The sequence below is a fragment of the Manis javanica genome, chromosome 13, assembly GCF_040802235.1.
Source record: "Manis javanica isolate MJ-LG chromosome 13, MJ_LKY, whole genome shotgun sequence".
In the NCBI taxonomy this organism is placed as follows: Eukaryota; Metazoa; Chordata; class Mammalia; order Pholidota; family Manidae; genus Manis; species Manis javanica.
The window spans coordinates 70,589,196-70,614,259 of NC_133168.1; the positions used below are offsets into that span (position 1 = coordinate 70,589,196).

The 25,064-nt window shown below is 37.4% G+C and overlaps 1 long non-coding RNA gene across 1 annotated transcript in view; it reads right to left on the reverse strand.

Moving 5' to 3' along the window:
• The window catches only part of LOC118973247 (uncharacterized), a 53,230-nt gene extending 36,767 nt beyond the window's left edge, over positions 1-16,463 (reverse strand). The window contains exon 1 of the long non-coding RNA XR_005062488.2: positions 16,327-16,463. This is a non-coding gene — a long non-coding RNA (uncharacterized lncRNA). The remainder of the gene's footprint in view (positions 1-16,326) is intronic.
• Between the last annotated feature and the right edge of the window lie 8,601 nt (positions 16,464-25,064).

The window sequence follows — 25,064 nt, forward strand, 5'->3', positions numbered from 1 at the left end:
TATGCAATTTCTTAAAAAGCTAAATATCCTCCTATTATAAGATGTAGCCAATCTACTTCTTGTGTTTGCCCAAGAGAAATGAAACATATGCCCCTCAAAGACTTGTACACAAATGTTCACAACAGATTTATTTACAATACTCAAAAACTGGGAACAATTGAAATGTCTATCAACAGGTTAATGGATGAACAGTGATATGGACACTATTCAGGAATAAAATTGAATGAGATATTGATAAATGCAATAACATGGATGTATCTCAAATAAGTTTTCTGACAAAAAAAGATAATGTAGTATAGATGTTGCACTATTGGGTACAATTTATGTAAAATTCTAGATAATAAAAAGTAATCTGTAATGACAGAAGATGGAGCAATTGTCCATTGGCAGTTAAGGAAGATATAAATGGATTACAAAGAAGGAGAGACTCTTGGGAGTAAAGGATGGGTTTATTATCTTGATTGTGGTGATTGTTTAATGCACATGTACAGATGCCAGAGATCATCAAGTTTTAGATTATAATAATTGTGGCTTATTGTGTGACAAATATACTTCAATAAAGCTGTAATAAAAAAGAAGTCAGAGCCACTGTGGAACAGTATGGAGGTTCCTCGAAAAACTAAAAACAGAAATACCATTTGAATCAGTAATTCCACTTCTAGGTATTTATCTGAAGAAAACAAGATCCCTGATTTGAAAAGATAAATGCACCCCTGTGTTTATTGCTGTACTATTTGCAATAGCCAAGATATGGAAGCAACCTAAGTGTCCATCAGTAGATGAATGGATAAAGAAGATGTGGTACATATACACAAAGGAATATTATTCAGCCATAAAAAGAAAAAATCCTACCATTTGCAGCAACATGGATGGATCTAAAGAGAGTGTTATGCTCAGTTAAATAAGTGGAGAAAGACAAATACCACATGATTTCACTTACTTGTGGAGTATAAAATCAAAGCAAACAGAAGGAGCAAAACAGCAGTAGACTCATAGACACTGAGAAGGGACTAGTGGTTACCAAGGGGGAGGGGTTGGGACAGATAGGGAGGAGGTTGAGGGGGATAAAGGGCCACAATAATTCACAACGTAAGTTGGTTGCAGGATGGTAGTACAGCATTGAGAATATATTCAATGATTCTGTAATATCTTCCTAGATTGATAGTAACTGCACTAGAGAGGGTGAGGATTTACTAACATGGGTAACTGTTGAACTACTGTGTTGTACATCTGAAACCAACCCAACAATATTTCAATTAAAAAAAGAAGACATATATTATCTATAAAATAATACACAAAGGAGGATGAAGCTCATAGTTTTCTATTTCATTCCTTGTTGTTTCTAATTAGTTGTACATTTAGTGTACATTTAGGCAAATAACATCAAACCTCTAATCTCAGTATGCATACTCTTCTGTAAAATGGGTTGGTAGGATGAGATGATCTTATTAATCTGTAATAACATCAGCTACCTTTTATTGTACGTTTATTAGGTACCAAGCACTGAATGTACTCACTCTCTGTCATGAGGTGTGACTTAGAGAAATCAATGACTTTTCCAAGTTTGCAAACTAAGTAAGTGCAGGATCCAGAGTCAGACAGACCTGCCTGGGTCTATACAGCCTGTGCTTTCAGCCAGTCTGCTCTGCACCTATAAGTGCAATGTTTGATCAGTACTCACCCCCTAGTAACCTTAGTTTAATTTTGATACGTCCTATTGCTTATCATTTGGCCTATCTAGTTCCCTCCTGTTTGTTATCTTTCCCCAGGGCTTACCACCCAAGGAAATGTGTCATGTGATTTGTGGAATTTACCAGCACACTCTTAATAACATTAATGGGAGTCACGCAGAACTGTATCCATTGTGCTGAGAATTTATACTAGATACGATTTCATCGCTAACATAACTGCGTACAAGGGTTAATATAATTCTGAATCTTCCTTTTGATTATCTACCATTGCCTTTTTACGCAAGAGGAAAAAATCCATTGTATGTAAGATAAAGCATAATATATTCTCTTAGGGAATTTAACCTCACTTGAGAGAAGAGATGATAAATCTGTGAAGATACCTCTCATAGGAAAGATGAGTTATAAGCTTTCTCTGTCTTCTGTTTGCCTATATTTCTCAAGAGAGCATATATGTAGTATATATAATCAAATGAACACTTATATCCTAATTAATTAATTAAGCTTATGAAACAGAGGAAAATAGGCTCATCAGAAGATTGCACTGTCACAAATCAGTGCTGGACCCTCTTTTTTTCTGAAATGGGTATAGCACTGCTGAATTTGTAATAGCCTAGAGAGTGAGCTGATTAACAATAATCTCCTCGGCGTTAGAGAAAAACTCATTCTTTATTCACATCCTGGCTTACCCTTTCTATGATGGGTCCAAAATAAAGATTTTGTGAGTTATGCAGAAGAACCTAATGCCAAACAAATTCCATAGAAACAGAACAGAATGTGGAAACCAGTCAGATCTGACAGTACTTTTTCCTTGCGTCTACCTTCCATATTCTCCATACATCGTACAGTCCTATTTTGTATGGTTCTCTAGAAACTCAGAGACCGAGGGCCAGGCCCTCATTCCTTCCACTGCGTGTTGCTCTGGGAAAGAGCAGTCTCAGGTGTCTGCTGGCAGAAGACTTTAATCTGTGGCCTGGTGGCCGTGCCCTGAGCCGTCTTGAGTCAGGTACACAAGGTGAGTGGTGCTGGGTAGGTTTTGTAATTAGGAAACACATTCATTTTAATTTTATTGTTTTTTGATGATTTTTGATATTTGTTTTAACTTTTAAAAAGAGCTTTATCAAGATACATTTGACAAACAGTAAGGTACACACATTTGAAGTATACAGTAGGTTCTGACATACATGTAGGTAGCAAAATATCCAGCAAAATATCAGGATAGCATCTTCATCACCTACTAAAGCAAAACACATTTATGACTTCATTTTTCCCCTTTCACAGCCTATCCCTGACCCACCTCCTCAGCCTTGTCTTCTGTGAAATAGGATTCTTATCCTGGCCCACCTGCAGGCCCCACTTAACCCACAGTGTGTTTTATTTGACTATGACATAGCATACAAATTTGTAAGTCAGTTTTTAAACTTAAAAATGTGTAGATTTCATATAAGAATTCAGATTTCTGTTCTTTTTTATTTATTTTTTTCAGTCCCCAGCTCTGGTGGATTGGGCTGGCACGTCAGTGGGCTCTGTGCTCTGGTTGAAGCTGTGAAGCTGCCAGCCTCTCCAGCCAGGACACATACTCCTCATTGGCTTCAGTCCCCACAGCCTTGCTTTCCTTATTGATGTTGTCTGGCTTTTGGAATGACCCCGTCTGTCACTCAGTTTTCCCTCTGTCCCAACAGAAGCATCCCCACACCTTAAACTTTGTCTTTTGTGATCTTATTCTTGCAGAGAGCTCTGCTGTTCTCTGCTTAGCTGGCACATCAGTGAGCTCTTAAGCACTACTTGCAGTTTGTAAAAATCTCTGCAGGCAGGATACAGTGTTCTCTGCTCTGTACTTCGGCAGCATTTTTTCTAACCAGGATGGAGCACGTCACGCTGTTAGCTGTAAGCAAATCTGGCCCTCTTGCTAGACTGTGAGCTCCTCAAATCCAGGGCAGACATTTTTCGTCTTTGGACCCTCAATATCCAGCCGGGCGCCCTGCACAAGGTAGAGACCTGCGATACATTTTTGTTTTAACTATCAAATTAAGTTGATTCTTAGAAACCCAATGCATTTATTCGTATTTATTTTGTTGAGGAGAAAAAAAAATTCCATAAATTTAATTGCAAATTAAAAAACTTGAACAATGTAGCTGCAATTCTAATGAAAATGTATTTACATATTTGGTTAGGTATATTAAAAATATATATTTTCCATATCAGCTACAGTTTTGCTGCCTGTTGGCTGAGTTAGGTGCAATAACATGTGACCCACATGTGGAATCACTGAAACAGAGAGATCATCTGGCTCATAGATGGAGAGTTCTACCATCTAATTTCCTACAGTTTGGAAGGTGCAAGTCCCTATTCACTTGTAAATGATTGATACTTTTATCTATGAGCACAAAAAGCATAACAAACACATACATTATAGACATAGAACACAGATATAGAATAGAACTTTTCTAGTTGGGAGCTTCTTGTCTGGGGTTTCCTAAACACAGGCAATTTTTCATTAAAAAAAATCTATCTCTAATACCAAAACCAGGCAAAGACCCCACCAAAAAAGAAAATTACAGACCAATATCCCTGATGAATGTAGATGCAAAAATACTCAATAAAATATTAGCAAACCGAATTCAAAAGTACATCAAAAGGATCATACACCATGACCAAGTGGGAGTCATCCCAGGGATGCAAGGATGGTACAACATTCTAAAATCCATCAACATCATCTACCACATCAACAAAAAGAAAGACAAAAACCACATGATCATCTCCATAGATGCTGAAAAAGCATTTGACAAAATTCAACATCCATTCATGATAAACACTCTCAGCAAAATGGGAATAGAGGGCAAGTACCTCAACATAATAAAAGCCATATATGATAAACCCATAGCCAACATTATACTGAACAGCGAGAAGCTGAAAGCTTTTCCTCTGAGATCAGGAACTAGACAGGGATGCCCACTCTCCCCACTGTTATTTAACATAGTACTGGAGGTCTGGCCATGGCAATCAGACAAAACAAAGAAATACAAGGAATCCAGATTGGTAAAGAAGAACTTAAACTGTCACTGTTTGCAGATGACATGATATTGTACATAAAAAACCCTAAAGACTCCACTCCAAAACCACTAGAACTGATATCGGAATACAGCAAAGTTGCAGGATACAAAATTAACACACAGAAATCTGTAGCTTTCCTATACACTAACAATGAACCAATAGAAAGAGAAATCAGGAAAACAATTCTATTCACCATTGCATCAAAAAGAATAAAATACCTAGAATAAACCTAACCAAAGAAGTGAAAGACCTATACCCCGAAAACTACAAGTCACTCTTAAGAGAAATGAAAGGGGACACTAACAAATGGAAACTCATTCCATGCTCATGGCTAGGAAGAATTAATATCATCAAAATGGCCATCCTGTCCAAAGCAATATACAGATTTGATGCAATCCCTATCAAATTACCAGCAACATTCTTCAATGAACTGGAACAAATAATTCAAAAATTCATATGGGAACACCAAAGATCCCGAATAGCCAAAGCAATCCTGAGAAAGAAGAATAAAGTAGGAGGGATATCACTCCCCAACTTCAAGCTCTACTATAAAGCTGTAGTAATCAAGACAATTTGGTACTGGCACAAGAACAGAGCCACAGACCAGTGGAACAGATTAGAGACTCCAGACATTAACCCAAACATATATGGTCAATTAATATTAGATAAAGGAGTCATGGACATACAATGGGGAAATGACAGTCTCTTCAACAGATGGTGCTGGCAAAACTGGACAGCTACATGTAGGAGAATGAAACTGGACCATTGTCTAACCCCATACACAAAAGTAAATTCAAAATGGATCAAAGACCTGAATGTAAGTCATGAAACCATAAAACTCTTTGAAAAAAACATAGGCAAAAACCTTTTAGACATAAACATGAGTGACCTCTTCTTGAACATATCTCCCTGGGCAAGGAAAACAATAGCAAAAATGAACAAGTGCGACTATATTAAGCTGATAAGCTTCTGTATAGCAAAAGACACCATCAATAGAACAAAAAGGTACCCTACAGTATGGGAGAATATATTTGAAAATGATAGATCCGATAAAGGCTTGACGTCCAAAAAATATTAAGAGCTCACCCACCTCAACAAACAAAAAACAAACAATCCACTTAAAAAATGGGCAGAGGAACTGAACAGACAGTTCTCCAAAAAAAAGAAATACAGATGGCCAACAGACACATGAAAAGATGTTCCACATCGCTAATTGTCAGAGAAGTGCAAATTAAAACTACAATGAGATATCACCTCACACCAGTAAGGATGGCTACCATCCAAAAGACAAGCAACAACAAATGTTGGTGAGGCTGTGGAGAAAGGGGAACCCTCCTACACTGCAGGTGGGTTCCTCAAAATGCTCAAAACAGACTTACCATTTGACCCAGGAATTCCACTCCTAGGAATTTACCCTAAGAATGCAGCACTCAAGTTTGAAAAAGACAGATGCACCCCTATGTTTATCACAGCACTATTTACAATAGCCAAGAATTGGAAGCAACCTAAGTGTCCATCAGTAGATGATTGGATAAAGAAGATGTGGTACATATACACAATGGAATATTACTCAGCCATAAGAAGAAAACAAATCCTACCATTTGCAACAACATGGATGGAGCTAGAGGGTATTATGCTCAGTGAAATAAGCCAAGCGGAGAAAGAGAAATACCAAATGATTTTACTCATCTGTGGAGTATAAGAACAAAGGAAAAACTGAAGGAACAAAACAGCAACACAATCACAGAACCCAAGAATGGACTAACAGGTACCAAAGGGAAAGGGACTGGGGAGGATGGGTGGGTAGGGATGGATAAGGGGGGGGAGATGAAGGGGGGTATTAAGATTAGCATGCATAAAGGGGGTGGGAGAAAGGGGAGGGCTGTACAACATAGAGAAGACAAGTAGTGATTCTACAGCATTTTGCTATGCTGATGGACAGTGACTGTAAAGGGTTTATAGGGGGGATCTGGTATAGGGGAGAGCCTAGTAAACATAATATTCTTCATGCAATTGTAGATTAATGATAACAAAAAAAAGAGAAAGATATGGGGATTACTCCTTGATAGGATAAAACTAATTGTAAATCAACAATTAATGTATGCTTTAAATGTCTTTAATTTTGATCATTTAAAGGGTATCAGATGATCAGCTATAGAAGTACATTTTTCTGATAATATTCCTTTCTCTTAATAAAAAAAAAAAAGCAGTTTCTGTATGGTGACCTCCAATAAGTTCTTCACAATGGTATAAAGGGCATATCAAAGTGTGGGCAAAGGGTCTGTTTGTGTTTATACAGAGGATCAAAGCCTAATTTGGCTACCCAGAAAACGAACTAAGATACGCTTTGAAGAGGTTTCAACATCAACATACTCTGGAAGAGTCATTCCAGAAGATGATCATCAAAAAACGTCAACAAAGATCCTGGCACTGTTGCAGTTGTAGCTTCATTCATCCTACTGGTTCCTGGACTTGCCATGGGAATGAAGAAGGAGATATCTAAGCTGGCCTGTACATACAGTAAAATAACAAATTTGACTAGATCTATACTGTTGGAACTCAACCAAGAATTAGAAGAAGTGCAAGTTGCAGCGCTCCAAAGTCTTGAGACTACAGACTATCTACTGTTAAAAGAACATATGGGATGTGAATAGTTCCCAGGAATGTGTTGTTTTAATTTGTCTGATTTTTCTCAAACTATTCAAATTCAGTTAGACAATATCTATCATATCATAGATAAGTTTTCACAAATACTTAGGGTGCCTAACTGGTTTTCTTGGTTTCACTGGAGATGGCTGGTAATTGTAGGTCTGCTTTGGTTATATAACTGTATTCCTATTATGTTAATGTGTGTGTGCAATTTAATTAGTAGTTTAAAACCTATACATGCTTAAGTTACTCTACAAGAAGATATGTCAAAGAAATAACCAATCTTCCCATATTTTCTTCCGTCTGCTACTTCTATAGCTTTTTTTCTTCCTTCCTAATTACAACCCTTAAATAGAATTTGTGCCTCATATCAAATTTACCGAGTATCATAATTGTTCCAAGTGGTAAAGATACCTCAAGACAAATGCTGGGCATAAAACCCACAGGGCATAAATCTGCAAAGAAGTAAAAAGCTAACCTTTTCAAACAATATTGCTTCTCTCTCACTTACCAACTTTACATTTCCCTGTATGGCCCCGGAAGATGACTGGTTAGCCAGAGACGGGTAAGATTCCTCAAGGGAGGAACAACCTAAGACAGGCACAGTCGCAGGGGGGCCATCAGGTGAGAAATTGGGGATCAACAGAGGTGAGGCTTAGAACCTCACCCCCCACCCCTGTTTTGAGAGAAATCTTCTGCATCCGTGGATGTTTTGTTGCCCTTGTCTAGCTTGGATTAATACTTAGCCTATAGGCACACACCTGATCATCTACATTTGTTTTCTTACAACACTAAACTATGTTTTCTACCTTTATCTTGCATCTCCCTAGCACTTCAGTATTTTATTAAAAAATAAAATAAAATAAAATAATAATAATAATAATAAGGGAGAAATGTGGGATTCACATATAAATCAAGTATAAAAATCAAACAAATATTCATATTTGACCTGATTGTTTATAGTTCATAATGCGTGATCAAAACCGAAAGTTTCTGTGATGACTGCCCTTGTACTGTTCACCATGTAAGAACTTATTCACTATGTAAGAATTTGTTCACCATGTAAGAACTTGTTCGCTATGCTTCAGAAGATCCAAGACTGATGAGAATTAGGCTTGGGGTGGACTAATGATTGTGCATTGAGTCCCCTGTACAAAATTTTATTGTTGTTAACTGTTAACAACCATTTGATCAATAAATATGAGAGATGCCCTCTCAAAAAAAAAAAAATCTACCTAGTTTTCCTGTATTTAGTGATTCTCTGACCAGCATCCATCCTGTTTCTGACCAGAAGGCATTGTATTTCTGCTGGGCTGCATTTAAAAAAATCTTGAAAAAAAATTAATGCTTCAAATCATTCCTTTAGTAAAATGTGTTGGAGTTCAATGCCATTCTTCAGTAGGGGGCATGAAAAACAGACAAACAGAAGTCTGATTTACTTTTTGCAATCCAATTCTTTAAAAAGCATTTTGTGAATGCCTACCACGTTCACAAAGCTCTATAAGCAATGTGGAGAATAAAGAAATCCATCTCTAAGGATCTCACAATGTAGCGGGAGCAGCTGAAATATATGAAAATTGTGGTTAATGGAAACAAATAAAAGCTCAAGATTGGGATGTCTGCCAGTGTATTCATAGAATGGTCAAACATTCTACTCTTGAAACACAGTTGGTATGCTGGGGTTGGGCAGTCAAATATGTCATTGTAGGAATTGTAAATATCAGATACAAGGAGTTTGGAGTTGTATTGTGTTATAGGTAATAGGGAGCCAGTGAATATTATACAGTAAGGGTTTAGATTAGAAATCAGTATTTGGACATGTGTGTGTGTGTCAGAGTGTGAGCTCAGAACTTACACGTAGAATTTTAAGGTCAAGGTAAGTTTTGCCCCTGCCTCTTCTCTCTCAAGCAGATATTGAAGATCCTAAGGTTAGGTTTAAATTAGTAACAGGGTGCTGAAGAAAATGAGCCATCTCTACAATCTCTACAACCCAGGAAATTCAGTCCCCATGGATAATTTTGTACCATGTCTGGGATTTATGTGGCCATATAACGCTGAGTACATTTTATTGTTTAAACAAATTTTTGTTGCATTTGTTTTGATCCAATGTAAAAAGCAACTCCAACCCTCTGTCCTCTGGACCACTGAAGATACAGATCATTATCCTGAGTATTCCAACAAATCAGGTTGTGCTGATAAAACTACGCTGTGAATCCAGTAGACAGTAAGAGAAGGCGGGAGTAGACCTGCAGAGTGGCTGCTTGGAGACTCATTTCCTGTCTTCTTTGCTTCTCTGATGGATGTTAATAATTTCCTTTTTCCTTGCTTATGATAAACTTACGCTTTCTTCTACTAAGGTGTGACTGTTTCCAGAGTTTTCCTCAGCTCAGTCTTGATAAAATTCAGAGGACTTCCTTCCTTCCTTCAGAGGAAGCAGACAGCACTCTCTGCTATGGCCCCTCAGGAATGGCCCCTCAGGGACTGGCTTCTGGCCTACCCACAATACAAGACAAAGAACTAGCCTTGAGACCCTCCTAGCATAAGGCAAAGAGCCCAGGGCCACAGCCAAGGACCAAGAGGATAAGTAGATGACAGCGTCCACTGCCAGGAGGTGCTGGAGCGGGTTGGGAAGCCACACACTCAGCAGCCTGATTTGCTCTTCTGCTTCCAGCACAAAGACCAGGGAATACCCCTGGGCTCACCAAGTGTCACCAAGAGCAGCCAGGCCACCCATTAAGTCTGTGCTGCTAACACCTATCCAGATGGATCTGTGCATACTCATTGTGAGGAGGTCAGACTAAAATGTCACTGTGTTCTATGTTTGGGGGGGATGGTGTGAAGCTGGGGGCTGGGAAAGAGCAGGAAGAGGAATATGAGAATATTGCAGAAGGCTTAAACATCAGCTCTGAATTGCAATTCTTATTGCATATAGGTAATAGGGAACCACTAATTATTGCCCAGTGGGTACCCTCTACTCCCCCCAGATATGGATGTTTTCTGTTTCAAACTATTTCATTTTAAATCTAAGGGTATGTTTGAGACCTAGTCTTAGATGATAAACATATTAAGTCCAGGGTCTGTTTTAAGCCCTTGGCTGGGTCATGTGTAATGATGCAAAAGAGGAGACTTGGAGCAAAAGAGGAGAGTAGGAATTAAAACATGTCAAGGAGATTTAAGGAGAGTTCTGCTCTCCTGCCAGTGTCCATCTATGGTCCTCACAGCTAACAAGTGAGTATCACTGACAGGTTGTAACTGAGACATTCCTGCCCGGATACACTAGTGATCTCACTCTGCACCAAAGAATTTCCAAGAAAATAGTGTTAGTGAAAACTCCTGGCTAGAAAAGTTAGAGTTCTTATGAATACAATTTTATGACTGAAGAATCCATAACTTCATAAATTTATAATTGTGAACCTGCTCACAATGATAATTTGAGGTTTAATTAATTAATGACTGAAGTACCTTGGAAACACAAAGGACTATATAAATGCTAAATATTATTAAATGTTAATAGCCATGTTCCTGAGTAACACTGATATTAATTTAAATTCCTAAACCTTATTATCAGAATGAAATGCATGCTAATGAGGCTTTCCTAATAAATATTTTGTTTATGATGTATTTGGAGTAGTATTACTTATCTTGCTAGAGCAAGTATAAATTACAGCACAAGGCAAAAGGGTTGCTACCTTTTTTTCATAATAATTAAAATGGAAATGTAGAAAAATATAATGAATATATTAGGCAAAAATTTGTGTTGGAGCCACTGAGGTTTACTATTATCCAGCCAGTGGTTCCATTTCTTCTTCAAGCAGTGGTTCCAGGACTTTGTCTGTCTACTTTTGCCTTTTGAGATCACTTAACAGTACTTAAGAAGCCATATTTAAACATATTTTTAAAAAACTGGATTAAAATCTAAATTTTCAGAGAAGTTCCTAATATCTCTTGTCATCCCTGAGATCATTGGAAGTATCCTGGGGTGCTTTCCATCAGGCCTGGGAATTCCTTTTTCTGCTGCTTCTTGCTGGAGCGAACTGACAAGTCAGTCTCATTGCTACACAGATGGGAGGTGGGCTGGCTTTGCTTTTTTCCATTTCATGCATTGACTGAATGATAATACTAGAGCTTCCTTCTTGGGGCACTGAATCATTTGTGCTTCACTTAGTGAAGATCTCAGTGAAATCCACAGGTAGAACGTATTCATATATTTATTTCTGTATGGCTATTTCAAACTACTGTGGCTGCTTCAGGTAGGATACAGTTGGCTTAGTCTTGTCTCCCTTGAAGTTTAGAAGTCTGACATTATATGTACTCTGGAATCACAGGAAACAGACAACTCTTATTTTAATCCTCTTCTTATTAGTAGGGTACTCTACATCACATCATTATTCAACTCACTCTGCACAAAAACTCTGTAAAGCAGATAATAATATAACCCACCTAAAAAAGCCCACTGCACACATTTATTTAGTTTGATGGTTCTCTGAGGAGTTTTGTCAGCTTGATTTTTAAAGTAAGTATTTACATTCTTTTGCTTTGGTTTCGAACAATCCATTTATAATTTAAGATAATATAACTTATTATTGGTTTATAAATTAAGGATAGTAAACCCTCTCTGTTATTTCTGGGTAGATATTTTTTTGACTTAAAATTTTTTTTTAACTTTTAAAAGTACTGAAGTTTAAGAAAAGCATATTACAGTCGTATTTAACTGTATTTTCCTGTGGGCTCTCTTCCATTGCTTCTGAGTTTAGAGAGTCCTTCCCCAGCCAAAGATCAAAAAACTATTTGCAAGTGTTTTTTTCCCTTGAAATTGTTTAAAGATATTTTTCTCCTCTTTTGACATTTAACTCATTTATCCAAGTGAACTTTATGATAATATATAGTGTGTGGCCAAGCTCCAAATAGAGGTTTTTCTTTCAAAGGATTAACCATTATTTCTAGAATGTATATCAAGCATGATTAGAGCTTGGAAAAGAAACCCAGCTTCTCTGTGTACCAATAATTGTGTAGAGTATCTCTATGCTGCATTTGACCAATAAATTTTTGAGCAGAGAAAATGTCATACTGAAACAAAGTAATGCTCTCATGGCTGCCCGGGCTTGGAGGGTTTTGGCTGAATCCTCAGGAGGGGCAGAACTGTGTTCTCAAGTCATTAGCTTGAATGTTTGGATCCCCTGGGTGTGAACAGCAGAAACGGCTGCCCTGAAAGACCAAGAGCTTTGGCTTTGTAGCTGCTCCTATCATTTTTTTCAGAGGCTGAGACTTAAAGTCTCATACGGCTGTAGACAGCTGATGCAAGCCTCCAGATAATATGCCAGCAGTACATCAACCCAGGATGGGGCTGCGAGATAGATGATCTTCAGGTCAAATGCCACTTAATGCACCAGAATACCGGCTACAATCTAGTCATATATGAAATGGACCTGTGTTGCCTAACTGCTTTTTTTCCAAATGATGGCAATTTTAGGGCCTCTAGGGAATAACTTTGCTGTTGAACTTAAACAGAAAGAAATGCTTATTTCTGGAATTATTACCCAGAAGAGATGAAAAAAAGTTAATGTGCACCTAGCAATGTGGATAACAGCTTACGAACTCTGAAGTTCACTCTGTGTGTGACTGCACACTTCACATCCATTTTCCCATTCAACCTTCACAATAATCCTATGAAGTAGTAACTATTATCTTGGATTAATTTATCCTCATTTTACAGACACCTACCTAGGAAGGGGAGAAATGAGGCCTTGAACTTAATTCCAGAGTCTAGGCACTTAACCATTATATTGCCTATTTGAATGAGAGACAATAAGTACTTAATATAACTTTGAATAAATGAATGAATACAAGTTAATTATGGAGGAAATGTATAAAACAATATCAGTTATAAACTTTTAAGAGCCACAAATTATTATCAGGATCATGGAAGGATGGACTCATCCAATACAACCTATAAAATCTATTTCAGCAATTAAAAAGTAAAAATTAAATGACAAATCCGACAAGGGGTTAACATCCAAAATATATAAAGAACTCACAAGCCTCAACACCCAAAAAGCAAATAACCCTATTAAAAAATGGGCAGAGGATATGAACAGACACTTCTCCAAAGAAGAAATTCAGATGCCCAACAGGCACATGAAAAGATGCTCCACATCACTACTTATCAGGGAAATGTAAATTAAAACCACAATGAGATATCACCTCACACCAGTTAGATTGGCCAACATAGAAAAGACTAGGGACAACAAATGCTGGCCAGGATGCAGAGAAAGGGGGACCCTCCTACCCTGCTGGTGGGAATGTAAGCTAGTTCAATCATTATGGAAAGCAATATGGAGGTTCCTCAAAAAACTAAAAATAGAAATACCATTTGACCCGGGAATTCCTCTCCTAGGAATTTACCCTAAGAAAACAACTTCTCAGATTGAAAAAGATATATGCACCCCTATGTTTATCACAGCACTATTTACAATAGCCAAGATATGGAAGCAACCTAAGTGTCCATCAGTAGATGAATGGATAAAGAAGATGAGGTACATATACATAATGGAATATTATTCATCCATAAAAAGAAAAGAAATCCTACCATTTGCAACAACATGGATGGAGCTAGAGAGTATTAAACTCAGTAAAATAAGTCAGGCAGAGAAAGACAAACACTAAATGATTTCCCTCATTTGTGGATTATTACAACGAAGCAAAACTGAAGTAACAAAATAGCAGCAGACTCAGAGACTCCAAAAAGGAACTAGTGGTTACCAAAGGGGAGGGGTGGGGGAGAGCAGGTGGGGAGGGAGGGAGAAGGGGATTGTGGGATATCATGACTGGTGCACATGGTGTGTATGGGGTCACGGGAAGACAGTGTAGCTCAGAGAAGACAAAAAGGGACTTGGTGGCATCTTATCACACTGATGGACAGTGACTGCAATGGGCTATGGGGAGGACTCAATAATAAGGGAGAATGTAATAACCACATTGTTTTTCTTGTGAAACCTTCAAAAGAGTGAACATCGATGAATACCTTAAATAAATAAGTAAGTAAATAAATAAATAAATAAAGCTGGAAAAAAAAAAGTAAAAATACATCTTTGGCTGTTAACACAAAGTAACAACTCCAAGAAAAGACTATATACTATCCTCATAGCTTAGTCATATCAAGTTTGAAAATAATTTCATTTAATCTGCCCATTTATAGGTTAATTAATATAGATTACTAACAGCTACATGGCAATGAAAACCTGCAAATATTAGTCCTGTGAAATTTAGCTCCTCAGAGTTAATTTTTGCTGGCTTTTCTCATATTATATTTATGTACACATTAAAAGAATTTAATAACAGTGAAGAATGCTTAAGAGAAATACAAACCAAAAAGTATTCATGGAAATGGATGATCTTTAACCATTCAAATGCAAATGGAAACTAATGAAAAAATGGAAGACTGAAAATCTTAAATATGTATAATTCTATATAGTATATATATTTTCATGTATAATTTGTAAAAATATGATATATAAACATAATTAGATAAACAAATAATTAATGAATTCCACAGGTAAATATCAGAGAAGAGTTAACCTCTAATCATATGGTCTTGTAAAAAACTACTTTCAAAGGGAAGTATCTAAAATAATGATATATAATGTCACCACAATCTTATAAACTCAAATATTTAGAAAGCATTTCGATTTCATATGGTAAACATTATTTAGAAAACCAGAACATTAAAAGGAAATGAAGAGCCATTATCCTACTGCTTATGGTTTGTCTAAGATTATAAACATCAGGCATTTGCGGCCTTATGGATAAGGAAATAAAGATCATAAGTAAATCTGAAGAAATATTTAACTGCCTGGTATGGTAGGTGACATTGGACAAAGAGATACAGATAGTGGTAAAGTATTTAAGATTAAAAGCGTCATGAAAATAATGACATGATCCCTACAAAATGGTGATCAGTTAGTGATACTACCATCAGATTATCAAGACACTGAAGATAAAGTTCCCAGCTTCCTGCTGAGGTCTTTAAGCAGCACAAAAGCAAAGTGCTTTTTCATATTAGCATAGTGGTTTTTTCAACATATAGCACTTTAAAGTCACAAAGCTTTAAAGATGATATATGGAATGGAAGATGAATAATGTGTCTAAGGCAATTGTCATGTTATTTAAATCTTGGTCAGATTCTTCTTTGTGCTTTTTTATGTCTCTTAAAATTTGTGTAATAAAAATGCTTTGGGAATTATTTGAAAGAATAAGTATGTCTTCCCATATAAATTAGTAGTCTTTTACCTCTTTATAACAAAAATTATATAGATGACCCCTAAAACTGAGATTTAAAAATATTCCAACCCCAAGTTAAAAATATTTACAGCCCTTTTCAGAAAGCTTGCTGGCTTCTAGTTTAGACCTACAGAGGCATGACATTGTCACTATTTTTCTTAAATGTCAGCTATAGAAAGGCTTTAAGATCTCATATATCTCTGTCGATCTTTGCAACCATTAGAATGAAACTCTGATGGGTATAAAATCAGTTCATCAGCTCCAGTGTAGACTAGAAACACAAACTGGAAGAAAACACAGGTATTTTATCATGATGATGGTGTCCTCATAATCAATGTCCCATTACAAGGAGAATTAAACAGGATCTCATGATTGATTGGGAGGCATTCACTCAATTTTGGGCAACTATACTTAGAGATGCTGAAACATGGAGGGCGGTTTCAGAAAACACTGAATATCTGGGAGAAATATCAGAACAAGAGACTAAAAGTATTGAAAACATTCCTGTATAAAGAAATCCTGGAACTGAAGAAAGCTAGCTGTGAACTTGACATATATGTATTAAAAGGCAGAGATTGCCTCTCTAAGTCAGCACAAGGCAAGAACTGAGCAGAAGATTAAAGACAGTTTCTGTAGATAAGGACCGGAGCCAGGTTACCAGGTTAAATGCTGCAGGAAACTCTCACGGCCATCTCGCCATCGCCCTGGGCTTCCCGGTGATGCATTTGACAGGTAGGTGCCCATGAATATCCTGGGTACTCTTAGGAGAAATTCAGATTTTTGCACATTTCTGCTGAAATATCTAAAATTTCTTATTTAAAATTTCAATGTCTAAAAGCATTTGGAGTAACATGTGTATTTAAGAGGAACAATCTTCTGAGAACAAGGCTCAAGAACATGAAAGGGAACTCAGTGAGCTGCCCTTGAATTTTAGTTCTCTTTTTCCCACATCTGCTGTGAATATCTATTATTAGAAGTTGGTGCTTATTGGTTGAAAAGAAAGAATACTAATGAATTCTTTTTATTGAGAACTTTAATATAATCACATCAGACCTCAAGGGAATAAGTAATGGTTTCTTACCACCTCTTCTGGACAAGGCCAGCTACAGAATTTTCAAGACTCACTGCAAAATGAAAATGTGGGGACCCTTGTTCAAACAGCAGGGAAAAAATTACCCATAAAGGTACTAAAATATACGGCTTTTCCATTTCTCCCATGATCTTTCTTGCAACTTGTCATGGTGTTTTCTTATTTGTTATCGGATGTTTTCCTAAGTATAAAAAAATTATAATTTCAATCTTTACCATGCACTGTTTATATTGTGCATTATCCCTCTTAAATGCAAATAAACAAGTATTTAACTAGTATGTGGAATCACTGAAATTACAAAAATTGTACATGCATATGTATTTTGTCCTTATTAGAACAGTAGAAATTCTGCATAAAATGAAATCAACTGTTTTTATTTTGACATGTGCACATTCTAACAACACTGCCCTCAGCTCACTGATGAGTAAGGAAGGGCTAAGAGAGAAGGAAGCCAGGGTTTGCCCTGCCTTTCCTTGTCCTTCCATGTCATCACATGTATGTGTCTGAAACTGGGAGTTATGCAAAAGAATATTATATAGACCCATGGTTGTTCATGTTCCTTAGGGACCACTGTCACCTGTTTGATGCAAGAGCTGTTCAAATGGAAAGAGTGGCCTCTGACCACTGTCAGCAACCCCACTTCGTCATGGACATAACAGAGTGACCTTGTACTCACACTGAGTCACATCCACTGCACCCCATCATGGGTCAATGGAAATCTGTGCTCATAGGACATTGTGAATTCTCTGTGTCAGGTGCAGACACGCATATTGCAGTGTGTCTCCCCTGTTCGTGCATATGCTGTGTGGCACCATTGGACTTCACTTACAGAACACAAATTCAAAGAAAAAATTGCGGAGAATTTTAGAACAGTGACAGCAGAGCATTAAACCACATGGGACCTTCTACGCAGAGACCCAGTGCAACTGTACATGTCACATGTCTCATGCAGCCAGTTGTGCTTCCAGTTCCAAAGAGAAGTCTGCTCACACCAGCCGGTGTTCTGTTGGTAGCCAGCAGCACAAGGAACTGAAGATACATTCACTTCAGATCAATTCCAGGCCCCAGGCTCAATTTCTTTCTTCTCCACATCCTGCTGCAGCCACGAGGGTGTGCAGCCCCCTGCAGGCTCTCAGCTGGCCCCCTCTGTGCAGTCCTTGTTCAGACACACCTAACCCACATTGTCCAGGAGGCTCTGAGGAGGGTGAGACTGAGCATTAGGAACATCCAGCTGTCAAGAATCAATTAGGTTTTTCTGTCCTTAAGCATTTAGTTCCTTCAAAGAGCCGCCGCCCCAGCCTGCTCCTGCCACCAAGCAGAACAGGGCCACACTGGCACTGTGTTCCCCCTTCTCAGCTGGCCCTCATTCTAGCAGACATAGTGCTGCTTTTGTAAGCATACACATGCTCAGGCCCACGACAAAGCCTGTGAAGGTGGTTCGTCCAGTCAGGCCCAGTGTCCCAACACCCTGCACCGGAAGAGGGACAATGTGGGGCCTTGCCCCTGAATCCCCCACAAACAGCCACATTTGGTTCATTGTGTCTGAGATACATCACAGGCCTCAAACCCCACCTAAACTTCTCATCACATTGCTCTACCTAATCCAGAAGTGTCACTTCTGTCTTATAGGGGACCAGAAGGTGCCATCTGCAAATGTACCAATTTGGTATAAGGATCATTTTGAGCTGAAAGCAAATGAGAACCAAAAGATGGAGAAATGCCTTCCCCAAGCCTCCCTTATTTGACTAAAAGCAGAAACTTCTGAAAAACGGGGACGCCATACATTTCCTCTCCTAGGGAAGGTTTATGGCTGTGGGGGAAAAAAATGGAGAGGAAAGCTGGCTCTGAGATGGATCTGTATGAACAAACCTTGCTTCATTGGTTCCCCTGATATGTTGGCCTTTCTACAATTTGCCACTCTTGGAAGCCTAAACCCTTTTCTTTTGTCTTGTCACTTCTCTACACATTGATTGTTTTTTGCTAAAATGTTGATAATCTAAATGCTAACCATGTCTTTGAGTTAGTCTCTGTAAGATTTCTCCCACGTGATATGTGCCCCCTGTGTTAATAAACTTCTGTTTTCCTCTTACTAATCTGCCTTTTGTCAGTCTAGTTTTATGGGGTCCCAGCTGGAGAACCTAGGACGGTAGAAGGAGAAAGAATCTTCTTCCTCCCCTATGTGAGCTACCAAATCTAGTGTTTTGTGATACCCCCGTGTGCAAGTATGTACAAATGCCAAGGAGCAGAATGAGGAAGACAGGCTTTGTCCTCTGAAATGCTCGTTGGCTGATCAAAAGCCTGTCCTGATGATTATAACTCCGTCTCCTTTGAGTCTCATACCTTAGGTTTATGGACTTATCTCCTCTGAGATTCACAGATATTCCCCCTGAAGATCTTCTCACAGTGAGGGAGAGACCTGAGGACAATGCTGGTGAAACTACATTACGTCTCCAGTTTTAATCTTACCAATTCATGTGAATTTGGCATTCTAGCTATAAATAACACAGATGTTTTAACATACATCTACTTTAATTGATCTGCTTAAGTTACTGAACCTTCCTTCCTAACTTTTCAGGGAAGTTGACCCTTAAGGAGGAGGATTCTTCTGTGGCTTTACATAGCATGCCCATCCAAGCTGTGAAGTATTGATGCATGTTCTGCATTCAACTTCTGATTTTTTTCAACAAATATTAACTGATCCCTAACTACATAGACGCAACAGGCTAGGATACAAGGGCAAGCAAACACAGACCCTGCTCCTAGACTCCCAAAGCTCACAGTCTAGCATTGCCCAGGGTAAGGGATGAAGTGCCTCATATTATTACATTGGAATCACAAAATACAATACCATTTTGTGTTTTATATCACTGAGGCTCATAAAAGGCAAAAACTCAGATGTTTAGAAACCACTTGTTCAGTGGTCTTTCTAATCCTTAATACCAGGTGTGGTTGGGAGGGTGTGGAATAGGAAGGAAATAAAAAATTAGAAAGTTTATTGCTCTAGCCAGAGTTTCCATGTGGATTCATTAGTACAAATGAACTCCCTCCCTGGTCAACTGAACTGCATTTAATTGCTCTGAAATAATTCAGCGCTGACGGACAGGATGAGCCAAATGACCTTGTTCCTTGTATTCCATTTCTGGATTTTTATGGGACTTTTCCACTTCACTGGAAAGTCGTCTTAGTCAATCAATTTTCGTATTTGGTTTGGATCACTTTCCTTCAGTAGATTGAAATCCAAGTGAGCTTTTGTGTGTTTAACTATATTAATTGCTTGATCAACTTCCATTTCAGAGATGTTCAACAAAATGCTTCACATTTGCATCTCAGCTTCTCTGAAAGTTGATTCTGTTTTTTTTTTTTTTTACCTTTTCATTAATTAACCCTGCATTTTCCATACAAATAATACACATTTTGCATTTCTGGCACTAGTAAATTACATTTATATTTGGATTCCATTAGATACTTTCATGTGCAATTGAGCTTATGTTCTTCTTTTCTGATCCAACTATTTAGATCTAAAAATAATCCCTGACTCAGTGGTATGGCAATTATTATCCTTGCAAAATAATTTCTAAGTAACGCAAAATAGGAAAGGAGGTGAAAAGTGGTAAAAAAAATAGCAGACATTTTTCATTTTAGGAACAAATAAATTCCTAGAATTGATAAAGGTTTATTTAAGCATTCTGAAATAATGACCAATAGTACAATAAGAAGTAATATACACAAAACCATTTGTATATGTCCAATTCTTGTACTAAGCATAACAATGTTGATGCTTTAAGAAATATATTTTGTGAGGGCAAAAGAAAACAGTCAAATAATTCCAAATGACTTTGGATATTCAAGAGGTCCATGCAATCAGTAAGAATTGAACTCAATCTGCCATGAAAAAAAATATTTTCCCTGGTATTTATGTAGACCTTTGTAAGCTATTAACAAAGCATGGTATTAAGTGAAAGTGGGAAAATTCTTTCTGGAGAATTATAAATAATGAAATTATCTGAATAAATAATCCATCTTTCATTTTGGTATAATATTTCTAGGTATGTTAAATATATATTTTAATATTCTAAAATAGCACACAATTAAGAATTAATTGATTTACTAAAGCACTTAGAATTTTTATATGCTCTTACCAAAGAAATACAAATTACTTTGGAGATCTTTCCTTATAGTAATAGCTAGTCACTTGAAAAGAAAAACAAAAAACATTAAAAACGTAATTGGCCTCAAATGACACTTTATGATTTCTCTAAACTCCATTTATGTGGGGCTAAATTTTTATTATTTCTCATGTCCTATCTCTGATTTCTCAAATTCCTAATAAATGAACCCACATTATCTATTAAAAACTGCCCATTGTCTTTCCTTCTGTTCCATCCAGCTTTTCCAATCCACTACATTCTAGCTAAAGTGGACTAGTGTTTTGTCCCCACACATTACTATCTTCCCAAGTTCATGCTTTAGTTCATATGTTTCCAGCTGATTAAAATAAATTCCTCAGGATCTGTGCTTAATGTCATTCAGCATGCCCTTCATTTCTCAACACTTATACTGGCTTCTCTGTGAAGTTGTCCCTGAAAATTTCTCTCATCTTTGAAGCACTATACGTAATGGTATTCATAAAAGAAGAAGAAAGGGGGAGAGAGAGAGAGAGAGAGAGAGAGAGAGAGAGAGAGAGAGAGAGAGAGAGAGAGAGAGAGAGAGAGAGAGAGAGAAAGGGAGATGCATGGCTCTTGAGAGAGAGAGAGAGAGAGAGAGAGAGAGAGAGAGAGAAAGGGAGAGGGAGGGAGGAAGGAAGGAAGGAAGGAAGGAAAGAAGGAAAGAAGAAAAAAGAAAAGCAGCCATTCAACTTTCTTCCCCAAATGTGTGTGGGTGTGTGTGTATGGGTGTTGTGTCTGGCAACTTCTGGAATGGAGACTCAGCTAAGTTTGTATTTCTATAGCAAAAATATGAGTGTTTCTAAAAGCTGGACATTCTCACCAATAAACAAATATAATTAAAGATGTCAGTATTTTCAGAGCATTGTCACCCAGAAAAATAACTCAAAACAAGTTTTCCTAATAAATAATTTTCTAACGATTTAATCTAGTCAATGATATTTAGCTCACTATTGCATTTTCAAGCTTTTTTTAGCTTTAGAAAATTATAATTTCTGAGTAACTAAAACTTGAGAAATAAAAGACATCTTGCTAGCATAATTTGTAAAGCATTCAGTGGTTAAAATAAGAAAAATTAGCCTTTGAGTGAAACTTAAAACACATTTGTCAAAAGCTAGCAGCCAAAACACAGGAAAGCAATTTATCCAAAATTAGATTGCTTTGAAATCCTAAGGTTAATGGAATCCAGGAAGGGAAAAGGTGGTGAGATAATTTGGTATCGTTAAAACCTTCAACGTAGATGGGAGATAATGTAAGTTAACTGTGTGAGCATTAACTCGTGTCTTAAAATGCTCCAAACAATATGGGACCTGATAGGAAAAATATTCCAAGAAAAAGAACAGAGAGTGATTTCTCTATCTATCTTTTAGAAGGATAATGTGAAATCCATCGAAATCCTTTTCTGGTGAAGCTGCTTCTAACTTACAAATAACTTGACTGAAAATCCAGGTCTACAAGGAGAAAGGGAGTTAATACTAATGTGCATACAAGTCCAATTTGTAGAATAACTTCAGAAAAAGTGAGTTTTTATTTGCATCACTGAACTATACCTCTGGGTATTGTTTGGGCCTTTTAGAGTGACAGAGGGTAACAATATAGAAATGAAACTCTAAGGTTTGGCCATAAGCCTCCCTCATAGAACCTGCATCATTTACTTGACATTAATTTCATTCATCATTTTATTTGAATTCATTCATTCATATTCAAGTGTTTAAAAGTGTCATAGGAAGTATGAGCACTGCAAAAGCAACAATACAATGGAATCATGAACTTTGCTTTCCTTAAATGGAAATGAATAATAACCATGTTTGTTACAACAGGTCACCTTGGGTGATACTTAGTTTTTAAGATTTTTTGAAGTCAAAAAATTGTGTTAGAGTGCCTTTTTCTCTTTGGACCCCTAAGAAACCAGAAAAGTATAAATTAAGTGTACCAGTATCCAAAGATACGGCATTTATATTTTTTGAAAGGAGTAACATTACTTGTTAGAGATCTTGTTCAGTCATTTATAAATAGTCCCCTTTGTAAAGCAAGAAATAACCTTGTTTAAAAAAAAAAACCACTGACATTGTTGTTCTATTGTCACCTGCTGGTAATTGAAAATGTGTTTCTGTCAGTTCTCCCTACGATGGAATGTAATTCCTTCTAAGATCTTGATCTTAAATTGGTAGCAGAAAGCCAAAGAGGAAAAGCACAAAGTCTTTACTTGTTCTTTGCACGAGTAATTTTGTGCTGCCCTTCCTCATAATGTGAGTTATTATTCTTTGTGACTCTTGGAAGGCAGCAATAGGCTTCTATTTTTTTACAGCTCTCGGCTCTGTTTTACTCAATTGATATGGAAGTGGGTCTCTGCCTAGCTTTGGAACACACATTTGTAATGTTTATTTTAAAATGAAATCCAGATTGCTTTGTTAGAACAAGCATCTACACACAATAAAAAGCTAAATCCTTGCCACAGGCCCCTCACTTTTGTTTTTTCTTCGAGACCACGGACTTGTTCTAGAACATGTGTAACCTTACAGCCTAAAGTATAACAGTGATTACAGGGAATTAGCCTTAGTCTCAAAATTATGGTTCAAGAATAACTCAGACCGTTACCAGCCTCGATTGGATAACTAGATGCATCTGATGTTTCAAAAAGATCACACTCTGCAATGTTTATCTATATTCCAAGGAATGCAAACAGAATTTTAATTACACGTGTAGCACTGCCTGAGGCAATCGTGTCACAGAAAATACTGAAGAGCTCTTCTGAAATTCTTTTTTCTTTTAACTCTATTTGAGGGAATACAGAGGAGTGTTGGAAGAGTAAAATTCTTCCTTAGCCATCAGAGAATTTGAAAAATAAACAAGCTGATTTGGGAGAGATTATACATTCTCATTTAAACTTGGCATTGAAATGATTTATGAGGTCACAAAAGCAAAACAGCAATTCCAACCATGTTATTCTGGACAGAGGTCACTCTGACACTGTTTCAACATTTCTCAAAACTGGGAGTTTCCAACTTAGCAAAGTCCAGCCTCCTCCACTTCCAATGAGTGCTCAATGTTCACAAGTTCCCTGTTTCAAGGCAAAAAATGAGCTTCCCATAGAACTTCCTTTTATTGTTCTTTGTGCTGGCCTGTGGAGTTAACAGAGTAAATCTAATTAACCCGTTTCACATGACAGTCTTTCAAATAGTTGAAGATACCTACCATGACCCGTGTTTGTGGTGCTGTGGCGCTGGTGTTCACTTTATTTCTTGTGATTTCCTGCGCACGGCAGGGCTCCTGGGATACAGTAAGGGCCCTCCCTCTTTTTCATTTAAACCTAATAAAGGTGTCTTTTAAAAGAGCTACTCTTCCTTTGCCTTTGGCCCTTTGCTAAATTAAGTATCATGCCTACTTGAGCCCTACAATATATATATTTTACATCTAAGTATTCATGCACTTTGATGTTTGAATTTTGTAGTCATTGGGCATATAAAGCATTTGGACATTTAGGTGAAGACCATCTTGATCATACTCTGCATGACGTAAGTACACTACAGTGCAGGTTAAAAACTAGAATCTTAAATGCCATAGTTTGTTGACATTAAAAACTGGTTTGTGGCATACAGGTGTTAAAAATGCAAATCTGAAGCTGAACCATCATATGTTCAACTACTTCAAGGTGGTATGATAAATAAGAAACAGTATTTATCTGCAAACTCATTTATCTAGCTGTTAGGATAAGGAAGTCAGGTAGAAGATATACGTGTAGGTGGATGTTGGACCTGTAGTATGGCATTCTCTAAAATGCAAATAAACTTACAGAGCATGTTTGGGAAGTTTTCTCAGCAAATAAATTTGTTTGCTGATGCATTCAGACACCAACATGCTATTGGAGATGAATATATGAACTATGTGGGCCTGCAGATACTCTTCTGAAACCTGGAAGCCCTTTGTGCTCTGTACCGAGGAGTCGCGGAGTGGGAGGGGGCGTTATGCAGTAGCATGACCTGGGAAACATCAAAAGGAAACTTTCTCATTTCTAGATTGTGGGCATTCACTGAACAAACTGATCAATGCATTTCATTGTATATAAATCAGACTTCAACTGCAACATAAAGGAAGGAATCAAATGAACTTTAAAGGAAACTTTCTGAAACCACATTACAACAT